This window comes from Emydura macquarii, unplaced genomic scaffold (genome assembly GCF_026122565.2).
Source record: "Emydura macquarii macquarii isolate MOO-44397 ecotype Brisbane River unplaced genomic scaffold, CSIRO-AGI_Emac_v2 contig_522, whole genome shotgun sequence".
In the NCBI taxonomy this organism is placed as follows: Eukaryota; Metazoa; Chordata; order Testudines; family Chelidae; genus Emydura; species Emydura macquarii.
In genome coordinates this window covers 89851-102090 of record NW_027130659.1, presented here as the reverse complement: position 1 = coordinate 102090, position 12240 = coordinate 89851, and the positions used below count along the sequence as shown (strand labels likewise).

Genomic DNA, 12240 nt, shown 5'->3' with positions numbered 1-12240 from the left:
CTCTGTCAATCACCTTAGTAATTAAACAGGCCCTCCTGGACTTTTGATTCCTTTCTCCATGATTGATCCTACTCAATGTTTTAAACATGTTTTGAAAATCAGGCTTCCTTGGAGAGCTAAAGCATGTTCTCTCACTTTTCATCCTAATGAGCACTTTGGTAAAGGGAACAAAATAAGCCATGTTTACAGGGGTCTAATTTCCAATTTTAAAAAAATGCTTGGCTGAAATATCACACCATCTATGTTTTAAAAACATCGGAGAGTTTTCCAGGCTTCCACAAGTGGAAGGCCCCAAATCCATTTCATCCTCGACATAATCCCGTCCTGAGAAGTAAACACTATATAACACTGTAAAGAGAAAGCCATTGTAAAAGTGATGACAGTGAGATTTGTTGAGAAAGATAAAAGCACAATAATCTGAAATTAGACAACTACAAATGAGCGTTAAAAATATGGGACTGGGAGAAACAAATGAGTCATTCAACTCAGCATTATGGGAGTCTCGTTAGAGACTGTTTCCTGTAACTGATGGGAATAACTATGACTTTTGAAATTACTAGAATTTAGTATTTTTTATTGTGAACAGATGTCAGCTTCCATTCAAAGGCAGCAAGTTTTAACATGCTACCAGTTTGAAAGGGTTAAGGAATTAAATCTTTGCCTCTGCTTCCATAATGTGTATAGAGTTGTGACAGAGTGTAGGGAGTGAGTAATTGAGCCTGCATTCTGATCACTTAGAGGCTAATTAGTGCCCCAGGAGAAGCTAATTGGGGGTAATAATCTAATCAGGTTGATGGGCTGGATGGGATAAAAACCGAGTTGGCCCCAACAGCCCAGGGCTGATAAAAAGAATAATAGGAAGGAAGTGAGAGGGAGGAACAGGGCTAGCTGAGCCTAGCCACACAGAGGCCTCAGAGTAGGGAGATGTCTGGTCCCCTCAGGTCCTGCTGAGAAGGCCTGAAGCTTGGCAAAGACTGTAAATAGGCAGGGGCACCAGGGACTATGGTGGTACTAGTAAAGGAAAACTGAAATAAAGCAGTTCCTGCAGGGAAGATGACAGTGTCAGAGGTGGACTTTTGTAACAAGACATAGGGACCGGTAAAATACAAAGCAGGCATGTCAAATCTACCATGTATGAAGCAGCTGTCCCAAGCTAGCTCGGCCTCATTGAACTAAACCTATTTTACAGCTATTCTGCTCTGAATTATGCACTGGTCAGATCTAACCAAGATCTAACAAGCTAACGAGGATGGCGCTTGATCATTACTTAGATGGGAGACCTCCAGAGAAAATCCAGGTGCTGCTGGGAGCAGTGTTTGTGTTTCAGTAAGTGGTGCTCTTCCCTCTGAATCTACACTCCTGTCCCAGCAAGGTGTTAAGGTCATAGTGCTGTGTTTCATATCAGATCAGTTAGTCATTAATAACCCACAAGAACAGAGGTGTTAACCCTAGTTCTCTGGCCAAACCACAGTATAGGGTCACAGAAGTTAAAGGAAGAAAAGATTGAACAGCATTAGATCATCAAGTCCACCTCCTCCCTACCCAGGCAGAACACATCACTGTCTAGGGTGTATATCAGATATTAAACCAATTTACACTGTTGTCATGGTCAATTGCATTCTGCCTGTCTAAATGGTATTCTTCACTGCTGCTGAATTTTTGCCATGCATTGTTAAACAGCTGCTACATTCCACCTCAATGATGGATGATCTAATTCTGACCTATAAAGTTTCTAAAGTGCTTTGGGACCCATCCAGACGAAAGGTGCAGTGAAAATGTGTACTTTTTATACTTATTCACCTAGAGGCAGAATGCATTTAGAAACATAAGAACGGCCATACTGGGTCAGACCAATTGCCCATCTAGCCCAGTAGCCTGTCTTCTGACAGTAGCCAATGCCAGGTGCTTCAGAGGGAACAAATAGAACAGGTAATCATCATGTGATCCAGCCTGTTGGCCATTCCCAGCCTTTGGCAAACCACAATCCCTGCCTATCCTAGATAATAGGATATGGACCTGTCCTCCATGAGCTTATATTGTTCTTTTTTGATCCCTGTTATAATCTTGGCTTTCACAACATCCTCTGGCAAAGAGTTCAACAGGTTGAGTGTGCATTGTGTGCAGAAATACTTTCTTTTGTTAGTTTTAAACCTGCTGCCTATTAATTTCATTGGATGACCCCTAGTTTTTGTGTTTATGAAAAGGAGTAAATAACACTTCCTTATTTACTTTCTCCATACCAGTCATGATTTTATAGACCTCTATCATATCCTTCCTTAGTTGTCTCTTTTCCAAGCTGAAAAGTCCAGTCTTATTAATCTCGCCTCATATGGAAGCTTTTCCATACAGCTAATGTAACCCCCTTCTATTTCCAGGTTACTTGGGAGTTGGCAACACTCACCTGTGTGCAAGGGCACCTAAGGTTGTTAACAACAACGGAGATCCTGAGTATCCCAGTGATGATGTAGGATAGGTGGGAATCCTCTGTCCACCCCCCTGCTGCAGTCCCTTTACTTCTAAAGGAATTTAAAATTGGCGGTGCCTCCACCTGGCTGGCCCCTGCAGCCAGGGACTTAATAGCGGGCCTTGGGAACTTCCAGGACTAAACCTAGTCTAATATTATAATAATCTGTGACATAGTCTAATTTAACAATTGCAATTATGCAAACAAAACATCCAATATACTTAGATTAGAATTAACACACACACCTTTACTGAACAACTTAAAGAAATATGGCATAACAGACTGAAATAAAACATCACGACTATGTTAAATCCACAGGGCAGTTGAATAAATCAATTAATAAAATAGTACACAGCAACAAATGAAACTTGTCTAAACTGACATCTACACGGCCACGACTTACCCCACCTGCAGAGTGTGCACTGCCCTAGAGTTCAGAGCCTGACCCCTTGCTGGCGTGGGCGCGTTGCAGATCTGAAGCAGCAGACAGCACTCTGTGGGTCAGTGTACCAGTTCAGCCCAGGGATCAAGCTGGAGATTTGGAGCTGGCCCAACCGAATGTTTGCAGTCCTGGCCCTGCTTGAAGGGACTCTCTCTCTGCCTCTTCTCAGGCCCAGTCCAAGTCTCTCTGCAGTGCCCCTTCCTTTACACGCCCTGCCTCAAACAACAAGGGGGAAGGGGCATTCACTCCACTTTCACTGCAGGCCCACCTCAGTCAGCTCCAGGCTCAGTCCCTGCCCTGGCCTGGGCAATGCCACCAATCTCTGAAGCTCCCTGCTCCATCAAACTCCAGCAGACAGCAGCAGCTTTGAGACCACAGCAGCAGGCAGTAGCAGTCAGCCAGCAGCTTCCAGCCTAGGCCGTGCTCCACCCCAGCACCAAAATGGAGTCCCCCACATGCTATTCTCTGACTCCCTGGAAGGGGAAGAGTCTCTCTCCTTTTTCCCCAAGGCATCATGGGAGTTGTAGTCTCCCAGGATTTTCCCAACTATAAAACCCCTAATTAAGTTTCACCCTGAAGAACAGGGTGCTTACACTAATAATTTTTGTTGCCCTTTTCTGTACCTTTTCCAATTCCTATATATCTTATTTGAGATGGGATGACCAGATCTGCATTCAGTATTCAAGATGTGGGCAAACCATTTTCTCTCTTCTTATCTATCCCTTTCCTAATGATTCCCAGCATTCTGTTAGCTTTTTTAACTGCCACTGCACGTTGAGTAGATGTTTTCAGAGAACTATCCACAACAACGCCAAGATCTCTTTTTGAGTGGTAACAGCAAATTTAGACTCCATCATTTTATACGTATAGTTGGGATTATGTTCTCCAGTGTGCATTCCTTTGCATTTAGGAACATTGAATTTCATCTGCCATTGTGCTGCCCAATCACCCAGTTTTATAAGATCCCTTTGCAACTCTTCAGGGTCTGCTTTGGACTTAACTGTCTTAAGTAGTTTTGTATTTTGCCACCTCACTCTTTACCCCTCTCCTCTCCTCCTGGCTCTCCCCACAATCCTGCCTCCCCCGTTCCCTTGCACATGTGGGGATGGTACACGATCTCATGCCTGATTTGGGTCAATAGGACACAGACACCTTCCTGTTTAAGAGCACGGCTAAACTTTAATGGTGTTTCATGGGCAGCTGCTGCTGTTAGTGGATGGGCAGGGGCAGATGCTTGTTTAGTTGCAGCAACAGAACTTCACATCATTGAGCGCCGTGTCATCCCCTCTGCCCTGGTGTGTCTGCACCTTTGTCTGGATCCCACAAATGGCCCCAGAGCTGCAGCCATTGCTCACTGGGCCAAATAAACCCCAGAATTGTCCAGTGCCTGTCAGCCTTCTCCCATGTGAGCATACAAAGAGGTTGTTGTTGGCTGCCGTGTCATCAGCCTCTCCCTGGGGTGGTTCCACACTCAGAAAGAAGGATGTCAGGTTGCCCTTGTGGCACCATTGGTTCCAAGTCCATTGGCCCCACCTGCCAGAGAAGAAAATAACTGTCTGAGACTTATTCAGCATCTGCTACCCATCAGGGGGTACCAGTCATCCTAGCTACTGTGCACTGAGCCCAGCGTTCATAGGACCTGAAAACATGAGACGTGTCAAGCCTGGTCTGTCCCGGTTTTGCTGGAGATCTCCCTGGGGGGTCTCAGGAGACGCCCCTTGGGTGAGAATTTGGGAATGTCTGTGTAGAACTTACGACTTCTGGCTGATATTATGGAGTTATTATGAAATGTTACTAAGAAAAGCTTCTCTGTCATAAATGATTCTCTGTATGCGGATCCAGCTCTGCTGACAGGACACGCATCAGGAATTCTCCAGACTGAAGACCAAGGGAGGCACATAATGTTAATGACATGGCTTTGACCAGGCAAGAGTTATGCAGAAGAGTAACTGCTTCCCAAGACAAGAGATACTTCCTCCTCTGTCCGAGGGGAGGGTTTTTTTTGAGCAGTGGAAAGTTACCAAACACAGAAGAACGAGAACAGCAAGGTGACCAGGTGGGATTTAAAGATGGGAAAAGAGCCAGACAAGAGAGGAAGCATTAGGTAGGACAGAATAAGATCAGAGGAGCTGGGGAAAGGAACTCCATGAGGGAGAAGTCATCCAGCATGCAACACCCTGTATGAGACAGGGGAACCCTGCCTGCCAGCTTTCCTGGACACAGATGCATCCCAAAGGAAGGGTGAAGTGGGAAGTGAGAGACGTTGTAGTCAGGATGTTTGTTTTGTATGATCTGTACTCTTCTGGGCTCCATATGCCTAAATAAAAGAACAATTCTATTAAGCTCTTCGCAAAGTGGTTGAGTGTGTGTTCTGTGCGTCACAACTACGGCATGCCTCTTGAGGGAATTAAATGGGGTTGAGATCTGGGAGAGGGTATATTTAAACAATTGGGGTATCTTGGGGGTCAGTGCCATTCCTGGGAGCCTAGAGCAGGTGGAGGGGGGGAGCAGCCCCACTTCCGTGAAAGAGTAGCAGACTGAGTCAGTGTCCAAGAAATGTGTCACAGGAGGAACCAGTGCTGCAGCCTGCTGAGACCCAGAGAGGTTTAAAGCACAGGGAGATCCAGGCACACAGAATCTTGGCTTCCCCTCACAGCAGCCTTGGCTGAAAGGGGGCACCTGATTGGATCTATGACACTTTGTGCTGAATCTTGTACCCAGACATCCGAACCTACAGTGTGAAATCCTGTCTCCATTAATGTCTGGAGTAGAAAGAGAGAGCTTGAAACATAGAGTCTGAAACATAGAGTCTTGAAACATAGAGCTGAGGTTAGTCCTGCTTTGAGCAGGGGGTTGGACTAGATGACCTCCTGAGGTCCCTTCCAACTCTAATATTCTATGATTCTATGATTCTACAAGGCCCGAACTAAAGTGAGCAAAAGCCAGGCCCTGCTGATATAAAGCAAAATTAGTAAGAGTCAGGCTATGAGCAAAAGTCAGACATTGTTACAAAGCAGATGCTTGCTTACAAGTTCACTGTGTGGTACATGAACTTGGCATAAAAACCACAGGCACTTCCAAGAAGTACAAGGCACAGCGTGTTCATGTATGCACATTCCAGAAGACGCAGGTACACCCCAGCATAAAGGCCTGGCATAAACACAATACTGGGATATGCAAGAGGAACACACCGACCCAAGTAAAACAAAGAGAAGAGGACAGGGTAGGATGATGGATAAAAATGTTTTGTTTGAACCAGCAGGTACAAGGGGTCGGATTGGTAACTAACCATGTCAGAAGGGTAATGAGTAACATGTTTGTATCAGTGTATAAAAGAGGAGTTACAGAGGTGTCATCTCTGGCCTAGAGGGAAGCAGAAAGTCTTGCCACTTACTGACCCAGTCCATTGTCTCAGGCATACATGTATTAGTGTTCCTGTAGAGGTTATGGGGTGCTAGTACTGTTCTTTATCAACAGTAAACTTGGCTGAGCGCCTTTGCCACTGAACTGAGTCAGTGGTCTTCTTGGGCGGTTCAGTCAAGGTCTGCTGTATTGGCTACCTGCCCACAGCAGGTGCAGCACACAGAAGGAATACACGTGCAGCCAACAACTGACAACATCAATAGCAAAATCCCCATTCACTCCAGCAGGGCCAGGATTATACTCAAAGAACATGAAGGATGTAGCTAAAACTCCCTTTCCCCATGCCAATTGCTGCAGCTTTCGCTCTGGGTCTGGTATCATTTCACTGGTTCTCTCCAGTCCCCCACAGTAACTTCCAGGGCACACAAGATCTGAATTTTAACACGAAATGGCCATCTATGTCTATCATAGAGAAGCAGAAACAGAACAGCCATTGCCCTATTTTAATTTTCCTTTATAGATTATCTCCAAACAGAGGGAAAAATCAGAGAAGAGACCCTGTGCAAGCGCCATTGTTCATGGTTATTCTCTCTGCAGTTGCAGAGTAAGAGGGAGAGAAACAAAAGAGCTACTCACGGCCCCACAGTTGACTCAATGCTAGAACCATCAGTGCAGTACAGACGAATGCCATCCAAACTGTGTCATCATATCTTACTCCAGGACCTTGGATGCCCTCCACCTGGGAGAGGGGTACGAGAGTCGGAAACACAGGTACAGATTGGGAGGAGAAGGGTCGGAAACTCTGCCCCCCAAGCCAATAAATCTTCCCAGCTTCCTATTATTAATTTAACTGCATTTCTTAAGAGAAAGGAAAATGTCCAGTAATAATTAAAGCCAGGAGGCTCCTGACACTTATAACAGCCACTGCCCTGGGAAGCTGGGAGACAGCTAAACAACCTTTCCCATATGCTCCGCTGTATGTTTCCCACCCCTTTTTCATCTACCCTCTAAAGCAGAGCCCTGGATCCCGGCTGGGAAGAATGAGGAAGTTGCCCCTCCCCACAACCCCCACACTGGATTTTCACTCTTGCAGCAACACAGATTCAAAGCCGCTAGAGAAGGGAGATATCCAGGCTGGTTTTAAATGAAATGGTGACGGGGCTTCCACTCATTCCCTTACTCTACAGGGTAACAGGTTACTCTCTGGCTGGGAAACCCAAGGCCTACTCTACACTAGAATAGTTTTGCTGTTCCAGCCTCGTCATGTCCTCCTTGTGTAGCCACAACTGGAGTGGCCAAAAAAGTATTTTTGCTGGTATAGCTTATTCCAGTTTGGTGAGCAAAATACTCTGTCCTGGCAACAGCACTTTTGGCACACCTACTAGGACTTCTGCCAGCAGAGAAATATTTTCAAAAAATGAAAATAAATCACACCCTTAGCAGGCATAGCAATGCCAGCAACACTTTCAAATGAAGAGCTGCACTCAGAATAAGTTTGAAGCAAACTTCCTCATTAATTTTATTCCCTTTCTCCTGATTTTACCCCCAAATATGACCACTGTATCCTTTGATGTTAACGCCTCTCAGATACTTACAGACTATGGCACGTCCTCTCCTCTTATTCACGGTTACCTGAGCCAGACAGATTTAATTCTTAATATCACCTCCAAACTCTGCCCCTATACCCGCTTTCCTCTTCAACACATCTTTGGTTGTGCCAAAAGTAAAGCCCAATAACCCAGCTGTGTTAGCATCTCCTGTTGCCCTGCCCCTCTTGGGTCCCGTGCTCCTGCCCCCCCAACTCTCATGGCTCTCCCTTTAGTTGATCCTCCTGCTTATTTAGTTGACCCCCCCCCCCGGCACACTGCACTCCCCTCAGTTGATTTAGCCCCTGCCCCCCCGTGCAGCTGGAGGATCCGGGTTTCCACCTAGGACTGGTGAGCCCATCGCCCCTGGATTCCCACCTGGCTTAGCCCCCCCATATTCCCTTGTGCTGCTGCCCTCCTCTCGTGCTTTCAGCCTAGCAGTTGCCCCACCTTCTCCTCCCACTCCCCCTTCCCTCATCACTCCCCCTCTGCCCCTTCTCCCCACCACTGAACCTTCCCAGGATGGTGGGCATGCCTGGGGCTGGGACCCCCTCCCCAGATGCTCCCGCCCCTCTCTCTTGCCCCGAAAATCCATCCCTGCCCGTGGCGACTGGCCTCGCTGCCACTGCTGGGCCACCAGGCACTGGACTCGGGGCACCAGCGGTGGCAACCTTGAGTATGGATTCCGGGGACTCTGTTGCTGCCATGGCTACTGCCCCCACTGCTCCGGGGGGCGCACCCATGGCCGGTAAGAAGGGCCAGGGGGGAAGGAAGGAAGAGCAGGGTTCTGTCTGGATGGCGACGCTTCTTGTACCTAAGCTGAAGATCCCTGTAACACCCCAAAATCCTCTGAGGTTTACTCATCAAGCGGGGTTACAGCCAGAATAATTGTAGAGTGAAAGCTGGGATAGTGACGTGCTGAATCTGGGGCACATAAAAATGGCAGTTTGAAAGTGTTGCTCTGCCCAGCCTGTGGAGTCCATGGGCATATACGGGTGGCAGCTGGAAAGTGCTGTTTGACCCAGTCTATAGAGGCCAGGGACATATAAGGAGTCAGCCTGAGAGTGCTGATAGACACGGTCCGCTCAGACATGCTCTGTTAATCTGTGAGTGTGGGGGTGTGTATGTGGGTGTATATTTGAGTCTGGGATGGAGGAACCCAGCCCTGGGAAACTTAGATCCTGCAGGGTAGCTGCATTGGGAGGGGACTTGCAGAAGGGAGAAGTAAAGCTCTATATGAAAACACAAGTGACACAAGCAGTAGATGAATAGACTCACAACACCCCACAATGAAAGTAACCCTAATAACAGGCCCTTGGAGGGTTTGATGCCTGAGGAAGCATTAAAAGAACTGATCAGAACCCAGGGAGGGGGATGGATGTGAGAACTGCTTATAGGTATTTGGGGGGTATAGGCACAAAAGGGGGAGAGGAATTATTTATGGTGCTCTTGCCAGAGGGAAGAGGAGGTGTATGACTGGGCATCCTGAGAGGAAACTGCATAAAGGGACATTCAGGCTGCTTCAAGTTCATTTGCCCCTGCTGATATTTGCCCCTGGGACCCAGGATTACCTGCTTGGGTCACAGGAAGGAGAAGCTGTGGAGACAACGGCAATGTTACACTGACTTCAAGCAAGAGGGAAATAAACATCAGGGTCTCCTAAACTCCTTTTTCTGACTTGGACAAGTAGGCTTTTCCCCTGGTTTCTGGTGAAGGTCCAGCACACAGAAAAGTTGATCTTGAAGAAAACAGAGCATGAGTAAATCCATCCCCAGCCTGCACTATAAACACCTGGCTTTTTTCCTTCCTCTCTCTCTAAAGCAAAAACCATTTCAGCTGTGCTCAGAGCTGTATATATGGGGCCCTAGCTCCACCCCCTGACTATAATAACCACACCCAGGGGAGGGGCCTGTGTTATAAATGGCCTGCCCTCCATTTTGAATCCAGACAGTCTGTGCTGCAGAGAGTGGTGGGTGGAAGGCAAGTGTTTATGCTCTGCTGGGGGAGGAAAAGGAAGAACAGTGAGAGGGGAGATCGTGTGTTTAGTTACCCTGTAGCTGAAGAGCAAATGTGGGGAAATTCAGAGGGCTTTTCTTGTGTGGTCTCTGGAGCAGCGGCTCCCATTGTGTTTCTTAGGTGTCTTGTGCATTTAGGGCAGGACTTAAAAAAATAACATGTGAGAAAGTAATAATAGTTAATAATTAGGGAACCCCAAGACTGCAGCATGTCCCTGAAGGCCCATGTGCTTCATCAGACATTCTAGTAGCCACCGCTGGGGACTAAATAGCCCTTGTGTGTCTCTTAGTAGTTACAGAGCTTTACCTCAAACACTGAGCTGCGGCTGCTGCTTCATCAGACTGTGCCCCAGAGGGCTTTGGACGAGGGCCCAGTGCAGACACGACCCTTTCCATTGACTTTAGTGGGCAATGGCTCTGGCCCCAAAGCCCTAACTTGGGGCAGCTGGTAGTTTATAGGCCTCCCTAGTGTTTCATTCTGCTCCATTTGGTGGCGACTGAGTGCACCCGGGTCCTGCCTTCTCTTGGCGCTTGGTCCCCAGGACTGGCAGTTGTTTGTTGGTCTGGGACAAAGGGATGTGTTGTCTCCCAGGCCCTGTCCTAGCAGGACCTATATTAACAGGCACAGGTTCAGCACAGAGGCCCATCTGCTGCTGCCTGTGTTGTCTTTCCCAAGGGAGAACACAGGAGCCTAGTCCCCAGGGCTGTCTGGCTGGCATGGTTTACACCTGATTGGCTGGCCAGGGCCAAGAGCAGGAAGATGCTGGAGCTGAACGTTACTGTTTTCGGAGAGGTGTGCACAGCACTCAGGGCTCCGGGAAGGAGTAGGGGACGTGCAGTGCCTGACGTGTGACAATGGTTGCATATGGTCACGTGAGCCGGGGCGTGGCCAGACCGCGCTCTGCTCCCACGGGTTGGCCCTTGAAATCAGTGAGGGTGCTACTCTGCATGAGTGCAAGGGCAGGAGGCCGGCGCCTGCAAGCTGGAAAAAGGAGGGAGCTGAGCAGCAAAGCCAACGCCCAGATCCCAACTTCGCCAGCATCCGGTGGTGCTTGGATTCGGGGCTCTGCAAAGTCTGGAGCTGAACTTTTCCCAAGTTTGGGAGCTTTTGGCTCCTGAGTCCCAGCTTGGATTCTCCTCAGATTCAGAGTCCAACCCTCATCTAATGATACATTTAAACCACATTGAAACTCTCTTTCATATGCAGCCGAATGCAAGGCCAGCCATCTAGGAACAAAGAAGGCAGGTCCCACTTGCAGGAGGGGAGACGGTACCCCAGGAAGCAGCAAGTCTGAGAGGGACTCTCAGGGGTCATGGTGGAAACCAGCTAGCCATGAGCTCCCAGTGCTATGCAGTGGCTTAGAGGGCTACAATGGAGCAGCAGCAGGCAGTTGGCATCCCCTTTGTATGCAACACTAGTGAAACCGGGGCTGCATATTGCGTCCCGTTCTTGTCTCTACAGTTCAGAAAGGGTGTGGACAAATTGGAGAAGGTTAAAAAAAAGAGCTACAGGAATCCTTCAAGGGCTAGAACACCTGCCTTATAGTGAAAGGAAAAAGGGATTCAATCTATTTAGCCTATCCAAGAGAAAGTTAACAGTGACCTTACTGTGGTCCATGTACAGGGGCATTTTGGCAACCCACCAGGTATCCAAGCAATTGCCAGTTTTTGGGATGGACTGTTAATTATTCTTCTTGCAGCTTTTAGCCATTTTCAGGAACTGAGCATAACCAAGGCAAATTGGGGGGTGAGAAGGGGATGTGTGTGTGTGTCAGACAATGAACACATGAAGTGGACTTGACTCTGCGTTCTCTCTCTCTGAATATGCTGGGGCAGATGTTTTTGGAAAAACAGGAAGGCTGGATATATTTTAGGACTGCGGCTATGGGGAAATGTAGCTATCAGGCTAACAGCTTAAAACTGCTTGCTTAACAATATATTTTTAGTGACATGTCTCTGTAACTCCTGCTTTTCCCCGGTGATTTATTTGCTTGGCCAGCTATGTAACATTCTTTTGATTGATATGTTTCTGTAACTTTTGGGGTATCAGAGGAAGGTCGTCAGGTGAGTCTGAGTCAGGCGGATCACTTGATGAACACATTGAAAAGATCTCCAGTGCAGAAGGAAGGGCTGGCCATCCGGAAATCTGTGACTGAATCATCCAAAGACTACCTCAGACTTGTGGGGTAACTATCAGTGGTGGGGTACTCTAGCCACCTATTGTATGTGTACATGCTTAAGACTAATAAGTGGAGACTTCCAGGAAAAGCATTCTGATGGGAATTGCTGGAGACCATTAAAGTAAAACTTTAAAGTTAAGAGCAGTTTGTTTTCACTTGTCTGTGCCATCCATATAGCAGGCGGAGGAAC

At 47.5% G+C, this 12240-nt stretch overlaps 1 long non-coding RNA gene across 1 annotated transcript; it reads right to left on the bottom strand.

The window, feature by feature from the left end:
* Positions 1–4321: 4321 nt before the first annotated feature.
* Positions 4322–9657, bottom strand: LOC137147212 (uncharacterized). Its single transcript, XR_010918165.1, has 3 exons — positions 9427–9657; positions 6906–7008; positions 4322–4439 (listed from the first exon to the last, which is right to left on the bottom strand). It is a non-coding gene; the product is annotated as an uncharacterized lncRNA (long non-coding RNA).
* Positions 9658–12240: the final 2583 nt, after the last annotated feature.